This window comes from Pongo abelii, chromosome 5 (assembly GCF_028885655.2).
Source record: "Pongo abelii isolate AG06213 chromosome 5, NHGRI_mPonAbe1-v2.0_pri, whole genome shotgun sequence".
Lineage (NCBI taxonomy): Eukaryota > Metazoa > Chordata > Mammalia > Primates > Hominidae > Pongo > Pongo abelii.
The window spans coordinates 33,128,297-33,146,114 of NC_071990.2; the positions used below are offsets into that span (position 1 = coordinate 33,128,297).

Consider the following 17,818-nt stretch of genomic DNA (forward strand, 5'->3'; position numbering starts at 1 on the left):
GGCACTGAAAGGCCTGCACCTGAGCCTGGATACTTGAACAGAGGCAGACACTGCGGCTCAAAACCCCAAGGGTAGGTGCCTATTGTGCAGAGTCCGGGAACGTCTGCCTGGAAGAAGAGTTCCGGCGGCTCCCCGAACACTGGGAGAAAGCGCTTGGATGCAGTTGCAGGGTGAGATTTGGGACGGTGATTGTGTTTTCCAGCAGGCGCTCAGGCGGGGTGGTGAAGGAGGGTTACAGACCTCTAAAGATTCCTCTCTCGTTGGGGTGAGGTGGGGGACAGCAGTGAGAGTAGTTCTCATCCCTGAGCCTCCTCCGGGCCGGTCCGTGAAGGAGAAAGAAGGGGAAGGAGAAGGGTCTGCCCAGGCCTTCAGACACTTTACTTTGTGGGAGATGTATGTACTCTGAGTGTCCCTGCTCTAGCGGGATTGTTAAAGAATCCAGGTTCTTGGGGAGTGTCTCAGGAGAACACTCCAGGTGATATCCTTATTCTTCCTATTTTTACCGTGGTTTTTTTTTTTGGATATAACTTGTTCCCTTTAACCCGAGGTGGCCTTGGTGTCTGGCAGCTGTTTTCTCTGCCAGGCACCACCCTCTGGGCCTCACATCTTCATCCCTCAAGTCCGCTGCCTCTGAGCTGCTACTTAGATGTGGTCTGTTTCTACCTCTGCTGGACCAGAAGTTTGCATTAACGCCCCCACCCCATCCTGCAAGACCAGCGCTTCCAACCAAGGGCTCTCTCCTCTGAACCTAGAACCTGCTTGGAAATCTCAGTATTTCCTCTATGCCCAGGTGGAGATTGATGTTTGGGTTTCACATCTCCCAACTCTGTTGGGTACTATGTCGTTTCTCAGCTTGGTTATATGTGCCTCCATTGAGTGGACCTTATCTCCAGAATTTCTCTTAACCCTCCCTGTGTATTCCCCGGCAATCCTCTTTCTTTTTTTTCCTCCAAATCCCCCTCCCCCCACCAGAAATGACTTTACCCCTGTGCCACTTCTGTCATGGAGCACTAAGGAGCCGTACCACACCCAGTGCCAGAGGTGGAAGGGAAATGAGGTTTGAAATGTAGGGAACCAGAAGTTAATCTGTGGGAAATTCTTTCACTCCTCAGACGTGTAAAGATGTGTTGGAGACTCATCAATATATATTCAGTAATTCAGCATATACAATGATGACCATGTATTCATTTTTTATGGGAATCAACAATTCAGAATGATCAACAATCCTTGTGTGTAGAGGACGTGAATCTATAGGAATGTCACACATAGTGAGCACAACTGTGAGTGAAATCCCATGTTTCATGCATCCCAACAGTCCCAAAAGGAGCCTCCAAATGTGTACGGGATTCAGACTTGTAACTTGCATCTGTCTATGCACTAGCTATGTGAGCTGTTACCTCAGTCTTGATGAGGTTACTCAGGAAGTCTGGGATCTTGATTTTTGCCAGTCACTGATCACCTGGCTACAGGAAAGGAGACCTAAATCCAGAACTTAAATTTATGAACACCAGGTCTGTGGGCACTAGACCTCAGAAGTAGGTGGCTATTGGTTGGTCCCTTCTGGAGTGAGGCAGAGATACCTAAGCCATATGCAACATAAAAAGTTGCCTGAGCCCCTCAGCCTGAGGTAGAGTAAGGAAGAAGAGGTGGAGAGGGACTTTCTTCTCAGACCAGGGCAATCGGAAGCCGTCAGATGCCTTCAGTAGAGAATCCAGCACAAAGAGGATCATAAGTCATCTCCCCGCTTCTCTATAGTCATCATAGATGTAATTGCTAGCCTACCCTTCCTTGGTGCTCTGGTTAGTAGAGTGAAGTTGAGATAATATAGATGAAAAAACTGAGCAGAAAGGGAGTGAGGATACGGGGCCTCTTCAGTTTGCCTTATGGGCTTCCCACTCTAAAATAGATGAGGTACACAACATTCTGGCAGTGTCGCACTAGGGCCAGAGTTGGTAGCTCACAGATGTACGATAGACGATGGAAGGAGTATGCCTCTCAGGCAGGCAAGTTTAGCCTGGTAGACAGAGGATGTGGCTTAAAAGTCACTGCCTACAAGACCAGTGCATGCAAGTGAGTCCCTGCTGCTGCTTGCATCAGAGGAGGTGAGGCAGAAGGCTGATGAAAACCCACCAACTGATGGTCAGTCTGAGAAGCAGTCAAGATGGAGAACTGCAAAATTAACAGCATAAGTTTTCCAGGAGTCTCAGTGCCCAATGTCAGGTCTACCAGGGATGTCCAGCCCCTCTGGTCAGAGCCCCAGCAGCCTTGTCTGGATGTGGATCCCCTCTGCTTATTCACAAAGACCTGGGAAGCTGAGCCAGGAACCTGGATAGTGACCAGAAAGTCACCCAGACACCTGAGAAATGCCTCTCTTATATCCAAGAGATCCCTGTGTGTAGAACACATGAATCTATTGGAATATCACACACAATGAGCAGACTCTTCTTACACTTACTAAACTCTCTTCGTAGATTTACTAAATTTTTCACCAGTGACTCAATGGAAGGAAACCAGGTCCCAGACTCGATTTAAAAAAAAAAAAAAAAAAAAACACACACACACAAAAAATTCCTTAGGTGAGCATGTATGCATATGTAAATGGTACTATACAATGGTATGGTTGGATAGTCAAAGGAATATCTAACCCAAGTGTACATAAGGAGTAAATTTGAAGTCAGAGGAAGTTGGTCATTGTACGAAAGTAACTGCTGCAAGAAAGATTTCTTAGAATGTAACTGTCCAATGTGAGGCATTTATGCCTCTTTTCCTCCATGTTTCTAGTTTCTGCCTTGGGTTTGGCATTTATTGTTTATCCTGCTTCAAGTATAAGACTAGTGGTTTATTTGAGGGCCCACAACTTCCACTTCTACCCTGGCATCACACAGATAATTTTCTCAAGTCATTGTATTTTCACTGGTAGTAAAAGAGGATATCTTCATCTTCAAATAAATTAGGGGGACGGATTCAAATTATGAGGGAAAAGAAAAATTAGTTCTTCTGCTGTGGGGAAGAGTTACTGAAAATTAAAGGACAACCTACTGAGCTGAAGAGAGCTTTGGGGTTTGGTAATTTGGGGTATGAGGTGGGTCTTCAGGAATGCCAGGGCTTCAAGACTAGTGTGTCTCTCCCTTAGTATGTTCCTCCTCAGTTTGAGAGGACTTCCTGGTAAAGGACTGAAAGAAATGTCCACTCCATCATGTCTCTGCTGACACCTAGCTTCTCTTCTCCAGTTATAAGTCCATTTTCCTATTGGGGTAACACAAGGAGGAAGAACAGCTCAGGGGTCTTCCCTTCACATCTCTCCTACAAGGATTGTGAAATGTCATATGCCTCCTCCCATAGACTTAGATAGACCTAAAATTGTCAGTATGTGTCCAGATAGTTGCAAAAAAATATATAATTTCCAACATATTCTCCATGTTAACACTTTAAAATAAAACTGTTAATCGCTCATATGTTCAATTCAATCTAAATATCATAATGTTTTGACACCTATTATCATTAATTTAAAAAATATACAAACAACCTCTTTCTTAATGGTTGGAAATTTTACATTGCTCTTTTTTTCCCCCCCTTTGAATTCATATTTTTATTCTACCCCCCATGTAGAATTTTTCTTTTTCTTTTTTTTTTTTTTTTTTTTGAGTTCTCAACCCTGGTTACATCCTAATGTAATTTTTTTCTTTGTTCTTGGAAATCTTTTATTGAGCCACCTATTATACTTCTTTGCAACAAAATATGTTCTTACACTGAATTTTTAATTTCTTGTTGTAAGTATTTAAAAAGTTATATGGGCTGGGTGCAGTGTCCCACACCTGTAATCCCAGCACTTTGTGAGGCTGAAGCAGGAGGATTACTTGAGCCCAGGAGTTCAAGACCAGCCTAGGCAACATAGGGAAACCTCATCTCTACAAAAAAAAAAAAAAAAAAAAAAAAAAAATTGCTGGACATGGTGGCTCCTGCCTGTAGTTTCAGCTACTTGGGAGGCTGAGGTAGGAGGATCACTTGAGCCCAGGAGGTCGAGGCTGCAGTGAGCCATGATCATGCCACTGCATGCACTCTAGCCTGGATGACAGAGTGAGATGCTGTCTCAAAAAAAAGTTATATGGATTAAGATAGGATTACCAACTGTTAGAGATCAAAATAATGTCAATACAGATTGGATATGCCTTATTTGAAATGGTTGGGATCAAAAGTGTGTTGGATTTCAGATTATCTTGGATTTTAAAATATTTGTATATACATAATGAGATATCTTGGGGCTGGGACCCAAGTCTAAACATGAAGTTCACTTATGTTTCTTATATACATTATGCACATAGCCTGAAGGTAATTTTATACAATATTTAAAATGACTTTGTATGTGAAACGAAGTTGTGTTAAGTACAGTACTTACATGTGGCATCATATTGGTGCTCAAAAAGTTTCAGATTTTGGAGCATTTCAGATTTTCTGATGAGGGTTGCTCAATCTGTAATACACATTTTGGTAAATAAAAGTATAAGTTTGTAATGGTAAAATTTAACTGGAAATGCATCTCTTAATGAGATGGATAGGGACTTTATTTTCCCAATTTCATGTTGACAAATGTTACTTATTGTTAATGAATCTGGGCTGTATATTATTTCAGTTAAAAAATTTTAACATGAAAGAACTAAGGAATCTTGATCATATAAATGAATGAGAAAATAAAGACTTGTTGAGGCAACTTCACCCAATTTTTAAAATTTCTTCTTAGTCGTATGCAAAACTCACATAATGGGCTATTATTAAATAATATTTTTAATAATCTATCAGCTGACAACTCAAGTATAAGGTTCTTCTTCAATTTTGTTGAAAGCAAAGAATTAGAAACCACTTGACTTGCAAAACTATTTTTATACATACATTAGGTTCTTTCACTTTTAGTTTTTAGAACTATACCAAAGACTTATAAAATAACTAGTCTTATAAAATAACTAGTCTTATAAAATAACTAGTCACAAAGTCTTATAAAATAACTAATAATTATACCTGCTGCTCTTTCACTTAGAGATACCTTGTTGATGAATCTCAAATTAGATAAAACTAGGGTTAAAGAAAAACAACCCCCCACACACAAAATTGGAGATCAAAAATCAATAGGTTCTTAATAAATATCTCTTCATTTTTTATGTCATCTGGAAGTGCCTTTTAAAACTATGACACAGAGATGGTGCTGTATAGTTTACAGTTCGTGTGTGTGTGTTTAATTTCATTGTTGTACAAAATGGTTAATTTTATAATCATGCATTTGATAGATGTAGAAGAGTGTGTCAACCTCCAAGCGGGAGAAATTAATCCAAAATAAATGAAGCTGGATTTCTAAAGTTTAGAGCATCACATCTAAGATTGCATTTGGGAACATTTTGTTTTGTATCCATACACAAATGAACTTCTGTTTTTAAGAACACAATTTAATCTACTTAGTGGAAATCAACAGCAAAATGAAGAGAAGGTATTAGATAATTAATAAATATAGGTTTACAGAAATTCTATTACTGACTGCTATTATATGCATTAATTACAGCAGAATCCACAGAACATTTCCATCAAATTAAATCTTACTCTAGGAGGTATGTGATAAAAATAAATAAATGAACAGAGAAATAACACCATACTATAAACTGTTACCCAAGTAGAAAAATATATTTACGTGATCCAGAAATCTTTGGTAAAAATTAATGAAAATATTTCCCCTATTAGTCAGAAGAAGTTCAAGAAAACATACATTAAAATACCTTCAATATGTGTTTGTTTTACTCCAAGATGTGATGTTGATCTGTGAGAAATTAATGTTGAGCGTTTTGCCTCCACTGCCTTGAAATAATGCAAAATAAACAACAGAGCTGGGGGCAGTGGCTCATCCCTATAATCCCAGTGCTTTGGGAGGCCAAGGAGGGAGGATCGCTGGAGCCTGGGTGACAGAATAAGACTCTCTCTCTATATATATGTATGTATATATGCTTACGTAAGTGAGAGAACTCACCAAGCTCTTTGTTAGTATTTAGAGTGTTTTGTAGAAAGTTAATATTTCTTAACTTTTTTTTTTTTTTACAAATTTAGAATATCCTAGCTCTGAGACAAAAATTGGGAACTTCAGCATGAGTTTGTCACCTGAATGAAATAAAAAAAATAAGTTGAAGGCTGGGTGCAGTAACATATGCCTGTAGTCCCAGCTACTCTGGAGGCAGAGTCAGGAGGATCACTTGAGCCCAGAAGTTCAGGAATTCAAGACTGGCTGGAGCAACATAGCAAGACTTCATTTCAAAACAAACAGAAAAAAACCACCACCTTCAGTATTTCTTGCCAAAGCAAAGGAGCCATTCATTCTTTACGATGGTCAGGAAAGGAAGCATCAAGGTCATCAAATGAAAAATTTTCAGCATTTCAGCCTCTCTGCTCAGGGAAATATCTGAATCTAGAATATCACAACATAAGCCAAAACTGCCCCATTTCTCATGCCACATGTCACGCTTAACACAAGGTTACTCAACCTCAAGCATGGTTGGCATTTGGGGCTGAATAATTCTTTATTGTAGGGGGCTGTCCTGGGCATCATAGGATGCTCATGAGCTACCTCAGTCTCTACCACCCACTAGATGCCAGTAGCATTGACCCCTGATCTCTCTACCCAAGTTGTGACAACTAAAACCGTCTCCGGATAATGGAGGAACCTTAAATGCATATTGCTAAGGAAAAGCCAATCTGAAAGGGTTACATACTGTATGAGTCCAACTATATGGTAGTCTGGAAAAGGCAAAACCATGGAGACAGTAAAAAGGTAGTGGTTACCAGTGGTCCATGGGAAGGGTTGGATGAATAGGTGGAGCACAAAGGATTTTTAAGGCAGTGAAACTATTCTGAATGATACTGTAATGGTGGATACATGTCATACCTTTGTCAAAACCAATAAAATATAACAACCAATAAAATAGCACAAAGAGTGAACCCTAATGTAAACTATGGACTTAATGATATATCAATATTGGCTCACCAATTTTAACAAATGTACCACACTAATGCAAGATGTTACTAATAGTGGAAACTGAAGGGAAGAGGGCTTAAGGGGACATATGGGAACTCTCTGTAATTCCTGTTCAGTTTTTCTGTAACTGTTAAACTGTCCCAAAAAAAGTCTGTTTTTATAAGTGGAAACATGGTTTTATATGGACTAAAATACTTTAGTTGCCTTTTTATTTTACACATGGTGAAATTAGAGCAGGGCATATTTTAAACTCAAAATTCACAAAATTAACTTATGAAAATGTTTACCCAGATCAAGAATATTAAAGAAACTTAGATTAATATTGTTACCTTGAATTTATTTTACTGAGTAATCCTCTAAGACTCCTGTACACATTATTAATCTAGAAGGATTTTTAAAGTCTTTTTATGACAATTAATTATTGGTCTACAGTCAAATTGCATATCTCCATTAAACTAGAGTTACATTTTTCCATTTTCTGATCCAAAAACTTTTTAGGAACAGGAAATGTTTATTTTAGAAAACAAGAACACTTCTTAAGCATTTGCAGTTAACAGTTATTTTCACATGTGCTTGTACTTATTTTACACTTGTCAGAACATAGTATTTACCTTTGAACCAAGGTTTTATAATAAGCAAGCACTTTTTTTTTATTTAGAAGTCACATTTTCCAAGTAGAAAAATCATTAAAAATTCAGTCCTCTGAAGGCTAATTTCTTTAAATCATTTAACCTAATTGTTTAAGGTGTAGATTGGAATTTTTCTCAGCACTTTCTTGAAAACAGGTGACAGGGAACCCTATAGGTTCACAAATCCTAGACTTTGATTATATAGCCCAGGCTCGAATTTTTCTCAAATGTTATGAACATTCAAAGCATTAGGAGTCTTGGTTTCATTTTTTAATTTTTTTTTCTTCTGGGTATATTTGAGACTCATCTTGGATTCAAATAAATTAATAATAGTCTCATGAAACCGATAAAAATGGGAGCTCCATTGAACATGAGAGACATTGATTCGTAGTTTCTAACATCCTCCAAATGAGGATCCCATCCCTAATTTAGATGCTTCTTTCAAAGGAGGCTCCTTTCCTTTGTTATCTATAATATAGTCACACCAGTCCTGAAAAAACATGGAACAGACTCCAGATCTTTATATTTCATACTCTAAAGTCATACAAGCCTATCTGCATTTCCTCTAGTGGAAACTGTATAGCTGGTCATCTTTCCAGGGCCCTTTTATCAAGAAAAAATGCAGCTTCTACATTTGTGCTGCTTCTATACCAAAACAGCTGCAATCTATATGGTATGGTTCTGGATGCTGTTGTATACCTCATTCTTCATTTCTCACCTAACCCATGTGCTATGATTTGAATGTTTCTCCCCTGCAAAACTCATGTTGAAGTGTAATTGCCATTGTAACAGTATTAATAGGTGGAATTTTTAAGAGGTGATTAGGGTGGGATTGGTGATGTTATAAAAGGGTAAGTTCAGCCCCTTCTTGCTCTCTCTCTCACCCTTCCACCTTCCTCTGTGTGATGATGCAACAAAAAAGCCCTTCCCAGATGCCAGCATCTTGATTTTGGACTTCTCAGCCTGCAGAACTATAAGCCAATAAATTTCTGTTATTTGTTATTAGTCTGTGATATTCTGTTATAGTAGCACAAAATGGACTATGACGCCATGTGTTTACACAGAAAGAAAAAAATCTCATAAGGTAATTGCCCCTAAATCTGCAGAGAATATGTTCTGATATCCTCAGTGGATGCCTGAAACTGCAGATAGTACCAAACCTTATATATACTACATTTTTTTCCCATACATACGCATGTTAAAGTTTAATTTATAAGTTAGGCAGAGTAAGATATTAACAATAACTAATAATGAAATAGAAACATAACGATGTGCTGTAATAAAAGTTATGTGACTGACGCCTCTTTTTCTTCCTCTTTCTCTCAAAATATCTTAATATTTTCAAGCCATGGATAACTGAAACTGCAGAAAGTGAAACTGTAGATAAATGTTAACTCTATTTAAACAATAAAAGAAATAATTATATTCTTGGGAAAATTAACGATTATCCAACAGCCCGTTTGCAAAGGAAAAAAAATGCATGTATTGGAAAAAAATCTCAACCACAGGGTTCCCTAAGCTTTGCAAACAACAAATAGCATCCACCTATCCATCCTCAGAGAGCAACAGTTTTACTGTTATTTAGAAAAAGCAACCATTTCAGGCTGCAGGTTGTGCACATCAGCACTTCCCAGCTCTCTACTAATATGGGAAAACTGACTATCCCTGACTTCAGTTTTTGTGAAGCTAAATGCCTCACTAGAGTCTAAACTGAGACTAATTGGAGATCATAAAATTTTACATGCTTGCTAGAGGTGGACCACGATTTTGATTGGAAACTTTCCAGCAACCAATTCTAAAAGGTGTTAATGGTGACTATTTTCTAAAACAAATCTGAAGAGTAACTAATGTGATAAGACCAGATATATATTTCTCTGGTAAGTCCCTATAAAAAGAAAGCTAGGTAATTAAATAATCTCTCAACAATATTGTTTTAGGAAACCCAATAGAGAGTTTCACAGGCCTGTTTCTTATGGGATTGCTCAATGTAGGTAAATATTATCAAACCAAAAAGTAATTTTGTAACAGGAATTCTACAGAGCCCCAATACCTTACAGAATGATGAGTACAACAATAGAAACAAATAGAAGATAACCTAGAAAAATAAAGCGAATAACTCTTAATGGCATGAGTTAGGTTAAGAAGAGCTTCCTGGAAAAAGACATCTGAATAGAATTTTAATAGATATAGCTAGGAATTTCCCAAGCAGGTAGAAGAAGGGGGACATTCCAGGCAAAGGAATCATGTCAATGCAAAGGTAGGGAGTCATGAATCAATATGTTCGGGTTTTTTTGTTGTTGTTTTTTGTTTTATAAAGAGCTATAATAGGCTGGGCACAGTGGCTGTAATCCCAGCACTTTGGGAGGCTGAAGCAGGTGGCTCACTTGAGCCCAGGAGTTCGAGACCAGCCTGGGCAATATGGCAAAACACCGTCTCTACAAAAACAAAAAAAATTAGCCCTGTTCGGTGGCAAGCGCCTGTGGTCCCGGCTACTTGGGAGGCTGAGGCGAGAGGAGTGCTCGAGGTGGGAGGTGGAGATTACAGTGAGCAGAGATCACACCACTGCACTCCAGCCTGAGCGACAGAGAGAGACTCTGTCTAAAAAAAAAAAAAAAAAAAAAAAAAAAAAAAAAAAGCTATAATAAGATCAGCTTACTAGACAATACAGTGAAATGGGGGAAGCTAGAGAGGTGGGCAGTGGCCTCTTATGCTATGTAAGAGATTTGACATAAAGTAAGTTGCCAGAGTTCTGAATGAGGGCATTAGAAATAGTAATGAACAGGAGAGCATACACTTAAGAGCTGTCTGCTGTCTGGGAGGTGGAATTTACACTAAGTACTGAGTAATAGAATGAAGGGGTTGAGGGAAAGGTAAGAATCTAGGGTGAGTGTAAATCTTCTGGTTCAGGGGATAAACAACAGGAAGTCATTGAAATCTATTGGCCTATCCTGCATTTTGAAATTATTTTTACTCATGTAAGATTCTGTGACATTATATGGTCATTAGGAAATATCTGTTTACTGAATTATGCAGGTATTCGAAACGTTCAAACATTTCATGCAGTATCAAAAACTCAGACTGGCTGCATTGGCTCATGCCTGTAATCCCAGCACATTGGGAGACCAAGTCAGGAGTACTGTCTGAGCCCAGGAGTTCAAGACCAGCCTGGGCAACATGGCAAGACCCCATCTCTACAAAATTTTTAAAAATTTTCCAAGAGTGGGGTGCACATCTGTGGTCTCAACTACTTGGAAAGCAGGAGGATCACTTGAGCCCATAATGTTGAGGCTGCATTCAGTGAGCCCTGTTCATGCCACTGCAATCCAGCCTTAACAACAGAGCAAGACCCTGTCTCAAAAAAATATTGTATTCATTAATGTTGCTGCTGCTATCAGAAAAAATTCTAAGTATCCCACAGTAGCAGATACAAGCTTTTCAAAATTCCAACTTCTACTTTTAAAAGCTTAAATTTTAGCACTGGCAACAAATACAACTAGTTGTTTTCCCTAAAGTGATAGTATCACTGTTTATTTTCAAGAAAATGTCTGCCAAATTCCCAAGTCTGAATAATCAATTTTCTGTCACGTTTTTTTTCCAAGTGAAAAGGTGGTGTTTCCATGAAAGAAAAGAAAAAGTGGCTAATTCAGCTTGCAACTCAAACAAGTGTTTTTCCTAAAGACAACTATATTTCAGCATGCAGTAGAAGTGTTTTATGGGTACATCACATTGTGTCACAAAGTATATTTTTTAAATGTGCTTAAGGGTTTAGATTTAGTAGAAAATAATTTTTACAACTTCATCAAGGACATTATTTTAGTAAAACTGATTTTTTTTTTTACTACGGTGTGTGGTGGTGAAGAATACAATGACTACTAATAAAATTTGGTGCCATTGCCTTAATTCATGCTAAAACACCAGTCATTTCACCCACCGTTGGATAAAATCCACCATTTTTGCACCATCAGTGCAAATGTTAACACAGTTAACACAGTTGTTGAGGATAAACCACCAGATTCAAAAAAGTCATATAACACTTTTAATGTTTCAGAACCCCTGTTGCCCAGAATTCACATAAAAAAAGATCATCAATGGTCAATTGATGCTGATACCTGATGAATGAAAGCAAAACAGGATGTATAGGCATCTGTAGATCAGTCCCTTTGTAAGGCTAAGGTACAATTCTTTAGATGACATATTAACTCAGTCGTTATGTTTGCAGTTAAATCTTTAATTTGACAAGTTATTGCATCATTGGAAAATGCCAGCACTATGCATTCTTGTGGTGATTTTTCATCCAGCAGGTATTCAGCAATGTCAACTGTTCAAGCCTTTATTAGTCTCTCTTGATTGTGTGTGCTCCTCTAGCCAATAAAATAGATGGCTTATCCTGTAAGAAGCTTTTAAAGAGTGTATTACATCTATATTTAGGTTATTTAATTCCTCTTTTAAATAAATTCTGAATGATTGGTCCCAAAATGATACTGCAACTTTGTTGGAACCATATTAGTGTTTGAAAATGTTTTACTGCACAAGACACAATATGATAAATTATTAACATCTATAAAGCTGAACGAAAGATCACTTTCAACATATTTTTGTTATGTATAGTTGCACTCAGTTTCTTTGGAATAGATTTCTCCTTTTTATGAGGAATCACATAACTTGCTAATATGTCAATGTCATCCTTTTCAGCATCTCTAGACATAGGCAATCTAGACACCAGAAAATGTGTTTTCTCTTCTCCCTTTTTAAAACCAATCATCCACCCTATTCAGATAACATTTTTTAATTAAAAACATTTTTGAAAAATATATATTGCAAAACAACAAAGTAAACATAATTTTTGTTATGTTTCTGTGTAAAAGCAGGAAAAACTTTAGGATTTAAAAATGATTTCTTGGAAGATAATGAGATTACAGAGATTATAACAGGTATAACTGAAGATAGCTGCTAAGAGCATGGTAGAAAAGAAATAATTTCTAAAAACTGCATATTTATACCGTAAACTCGCTACCTTTGAAAACTCTAGAAAATACAATACACAGGCACACAATCTGTTAGGTATCAGAGAAATAGTCATCACTATTCATCACGTGCCATTGTTGTCTTTGGCGAACTCTTCTGTACACTTATGAGAGTGAGAGTAAAAAAAAGGCAAATAACATCTTAATTTTCTGAATATTTTTGACCTTGTTGACCCTCTAAAAGGATCCAAGGGATCTCTCCCTCCCAACATCCCCAGGAATCCTCTGATCACATTTTGAGAACTGTTGGATAAGTCAGTTAATATTGCAGGAACATAGGCTATCACCATGGGGAAAAAATGAAACCAGATCTCTACCTCACACCATTACAAAAATAAATTTTAAATGAAATAAAAGGCTAAATGTGAAAAGGTAAAGGTTTAAAGCTTTGGGGGGGAAATGTAGAATAACTTTATTATCTCAAGGTAGATAGCCTAACAATACCACATGCTGAAAGAGAAATGTGAAGAAATGGGAATTTGCATAGAATCTTGGTGGAAGGGTTAGTTTTCCCACTTATTTCAACTACTTATTTCACATATGCAGTGTTGTACAAATTTAAAGAGACAAGTATCCTACAGACAAGCAATACTATGTTTACGTGCCCTAGAGACCTGAAGACATTCTCAAATACAAAAACAAAGAAGTATGCATAAGGATGTTCATTGCAGGTTTGCTTATAATTAGTGGAAAGTCAGGGGATGCCCATCAGTGCATAAAAAAGTAAATAAAGTTGTATTGCCTTTCTACAATATATTGTGCAACCGTTAAAATAAACTAAATGTCCATATTTCACAAGGACAATTCTCACAACATAATAACAAATGATATGCACTAACTTTAAACTAGTAATTGCATCTGGTGAGGGAAAAGAAAGGTGGACCTGAAGTCAGGTGCAAACAGCACAACTGTATTTGAGGAGTGGTTGCATGACTGTTGTTCCATGTATTTTCTGTATGTTACAAATATTTACTATTAATTATAACAACATTAGATGTACTCTAACTCCTTCATGCTGCTAATTATAGAATATCTACTTTGTTGACTAAACCCTTTAGCATAAATATATATAATCTATTTCTGTTAATGGTTCTTTGGATAAATAACAGTTGACTTTGTTCCTCTGCTTAGTATTTTAAAAAATCTATTAGTTTACCAATCTCTTACTAATTTTTAGTTTTAATATTTGTATTAAGTATTTTAAACACACAGAAAGACTAATGAACCCCCATTACCCAAACACCCAGCTTTATTAAATCTTAGTATTTTGTCCTATTTGTTTCAATAGTTTTTTTAATAAATCAGTGACTATAATAAAATTGATACCTCTGAATCCTTCCATTTTCTTTTCACCGCCCCCAGATATAACCACCAACGTGAAGTCAGTTTTATCACTGCTATTCATGTTTTTAATATTTTCACTAAATGTTTATGAATTCTTAAGCATTATAAAGCATTATGTTATAGAGTTTTTAAGTTTTATAAAATATTATCTAATACTGTTACTTTAAGAAAACCTGTAGTAACCCCTTCTGAAAAAGATTAATCACACATAATTTGTTACATATTAAAATAACTGCTCCTAAATAGTGATGTGGCCTTGGGCAAGCTCTTTGAAGTTTCTCTGAGCTCCAGCTTTTCCTTATCTGTGTGGTAAAAGAGTATGAGACTATGTCTGCACTCTCTTTCAGATTATAAGTCTCTATAAATTATTCAACTCAAATGTCCCCATGGGTTTACTTAAAGGATAGTTTTGTCCACTTATGAACAACTCTGTTTCATCAAAATCAGAATTTACTGAATGTTCATTAGTTTTAACTTTTTTAGGTGGTTTGTCACAATTCCTTTCAATGCTGAGATTTTCAAATATATTGCAACCATCTAGAGGACATTCTTGAATATTCACTGTGAGCCTGATGCTATGAGAGGTGCCAGAGATACAAGAGGGAACTTGACAGGTACACTCTGTCTCCCACAAAGCTTATGGCTGAGTTTTTAAAATATAATTCAAGCTTTTCAGGAACAGTCAATCCATAAAGCAATAGGGAGAAACGTTTCCAATATCAAGAGGCACTGATGAATGAATGTGTGAATAACTAAATTTTATAACTTTTTTTTGTAGACATAAAAATAAGCATTCACTGTGTGATCCTTAAATCATTGGCAGAGTGTAGCCTATAAATGTCTGCAAATACCTCACCAAAGGCTAGAAGACATTTTGCCAGAAGGAAGTAATGTTTACATTTCTATATTTTCTTTTTCCTTTACATATGCATTTTGTCTTATGCCTATGTCTCCTTCTTAATAGGCTTTGACATGAACCCAAAGCAAATGTTTCCTATTATTTTATCTATTTATTGAATATACATTGTTTTCTGAATGCTATTCCTTTCGTTTACCAGTTCTAGTAGTCTGGGTTTGCTCTTACTTCTCTTTACTCTAAAATGGTTTTTTTAATGTGTAACACAGAACTTAGTGCTTGGTTATATACAGGAAGGCATTGTTTTCTAAAAACACTGGTTTACAAAATGGAATGTGCACACTACAGGGAATGTGCAAATGATCCTTGAGGATACAGGAAGGAAGTGTTAAAGTTTCTATTTATTTTGGTAACTTATAAACTTTCTATTTGTTACAGTGTGAGTTTTGGTGTATACAGTCAAGCCATATGCTAGTACATGGGATAATGTATAAATAAACATGTAAGTGTCGATAAGTACTCAACTATTTTTTACTGAGAGGGCTTTAGGCTTTTTTTTTTTTTTTTTTAAGTTTCAATACCACAGTTCAAATGTGTGTGTTGGTCTTATCTATGTAATTGTTGTGTGTGCTCTTTCAGGGAATGGTGGTGTCTTATGTCTCTTACTCTGTCCAAAGGACCTTGTATGTATAAATGCGAATAAATATTTATTGAACTCCACTAATAAATGATTCCATTCTTCAGACCATCAAACTAAGGACTACCCTTTGAACATGCTTTGGAAACATTTTCATTAAAGCTAAAATGTCTCAGAAATGTTTAATTAAAAAATAAAATTGGCTGGGCGTGGTGGCTCACGCCTGTAATCCCAGCACTTTTGGGAGACCGAGGCTGGCAGATCACAAGGTCAGGAGTTTGAGACCAGCCTGGCCAATATGGTGAAACCCCGTCTCTACTAAAAATACAAAAATTAGCTGGGCGTGGTGGCGGATGCCTGTAGTCCCAGCTACTCGGGAGGCTGAGGCAGCAGAATCGCTTGAACCCAGGAGGCGGAGGTTGCAGTGAGCCGAGATCGCGCCACTGCACTCCAGCCTGGGAAACAGAGTGAGACTCTGTCTCAAACAAAATAAATTAAAAGGGAAGACAAAGATATTTTTCTTTGTACCAGTAGAAGGAAGATTTAATGAAAAATAAACTGCAATAGTAAATTTAGAAGTAATACTGAAAGAGCAACTGGGAAGTCTTAGATGAAGTTGTCACCAGCTTCTTCAAAGCAATGAAATATCCAGTTGTCTCATTTAATTCTCATTTGGTATAATTTTTCATTGATAAGAATAATTCATAATTAACCTTCTTACATATGCTTCTTAAATTTTAGTGTACATAAGAATTACTAAGAAGTAGGCTTAAATGCAAATTCTCAGGCTCCAGCCCAGGAATCCTAATTCAGCAGTTCTAGAGGTGATTCAGAAATCTGCATTTTCATGAAGTACCCTGGATGATTCTAATGGATGTTGTCTGTAACACAACTTTCAGATAAATGTCCTATATAAGCATATTCTATCTTGCCACTAGCCATGAGAATTTGATTAAAGAAACAAATCTAAGAACCCAACTACTAGTCTATTACTCCAACCATTCCTTATTGCCAACTGTGATCAGAAGTATGAAAAAAACAGTCCATGTTCTTCCTTAGAGGAAGACCATATCCCAACTGTGAAATGGTTCAGACATCTTGGAACTGAATATGGATTGTGATCCTGATACCCCCAACCCTCACTGTTCTTCATATACCAGCTGAGCATTTCATAATATTTATTTGATAAACCTTTCCTTGGTCCTGAGCCTCCTTGCTTCCCGACCTACTCCATGTAGCCTGGCTACTCTTATTTCCATGAGGTGGGCTGTCTTCTGGCCCTCCCATCATCCCCAACAGATGTGAACATGAGGGACCTTGGAGCAGGGGTAGATACTCCAGTGCAAAAATAGTGGACACTCACCTCTTCTAAGACCTTTTATCAATCATTCTCTAAACACCTCTCAAACATGTCCTTCCCTTGTATTTCCTCTTTCAGTGGATTAAACCACTGTCCACTCAACTGTCTGAGTGAGAAGATTGGATTCAGTGAGTTTTCAGGTCCTACCAAGTCTATTTCAAAGTGTCATTTCAATGATTTTATTTCCTTTGCTTCTAAATAGTGGCATACGTGGATATAAAGTACTGTAGTGGGTTCAAAATTGGAGAAATGGATTTTGAAGTCATCTTTTTGCAGGTACAAGAGAAGCCATATTAAGTCAGTCAGAGAAGAGAAGACAGGAAAAGTAGAATCAAATCTTTAGAATATTCAAAGCATTACACAAATGTAATGTTTTATTATTAACTGTGACTTCATTTTGGTTCCAATTCTGTCCAGAGAAATTTGAATGCTGGAGTTTTGGGAATTTTAAGGCTTTGAGCAAAGAACATTTTATGATCCTCTACTTACCACTTGTTTATTTGCAATAGAATTTCAGCAATGAAGAGAAAGTTATTTTTGTAGGAAAAAAAAAAAAAACCCTGCAATGCTTACTTCATACAAATTAGCTGTGCCTTGGGTTCAGATTAACATACACACTCAAAAGACTTGGTGGGCTGTTATATGGCACCTTATTTATTTAGCTTTGTAGAGTAATATTGGATATGGAAACATAGCTTGTCAGCCTGACAGCATTAGACATCTTCATCAGGAGTCTTTACGTATTCTAGATGCTGATTCTTAACCCTCTCATCTCATGGGAATATGGATGGTCATAGTAGACAAGACCACAGGAGTAGGGGAGAGGCGTGGGGGAGCCATTCTAGGATGGAAGAATCTCTCACATGACAGGAACCACATCTTATACCAACCCATGAGTGAGGATTCCAAGACAACAGGCATATTCGGATTCAAGAAACACCATAACAGAATCCAGGGCCTAC

General features: G+C 37.2%; 1 long non-coding RNA gene across 1 annotated transcript; it reads left to right on the plus strand.

Moving 5' to 3' along the window:
• The first annotated feature begins 77 nt into the window (after positions 1-77).
• On the plus strand, positions 78-9,648 carry LOC100937832 (uncharacterized). Its single transcript, XR_008526123.2, has 2 exons — positions 78-790; positions 6,085-9,648. It is a non-coding gene; the product is annotated as an uncharacterized LOC100937832 (long non-coding RNA).
• Positions 9,649-17,818: the final 8,170 nt, after the last annotated feature.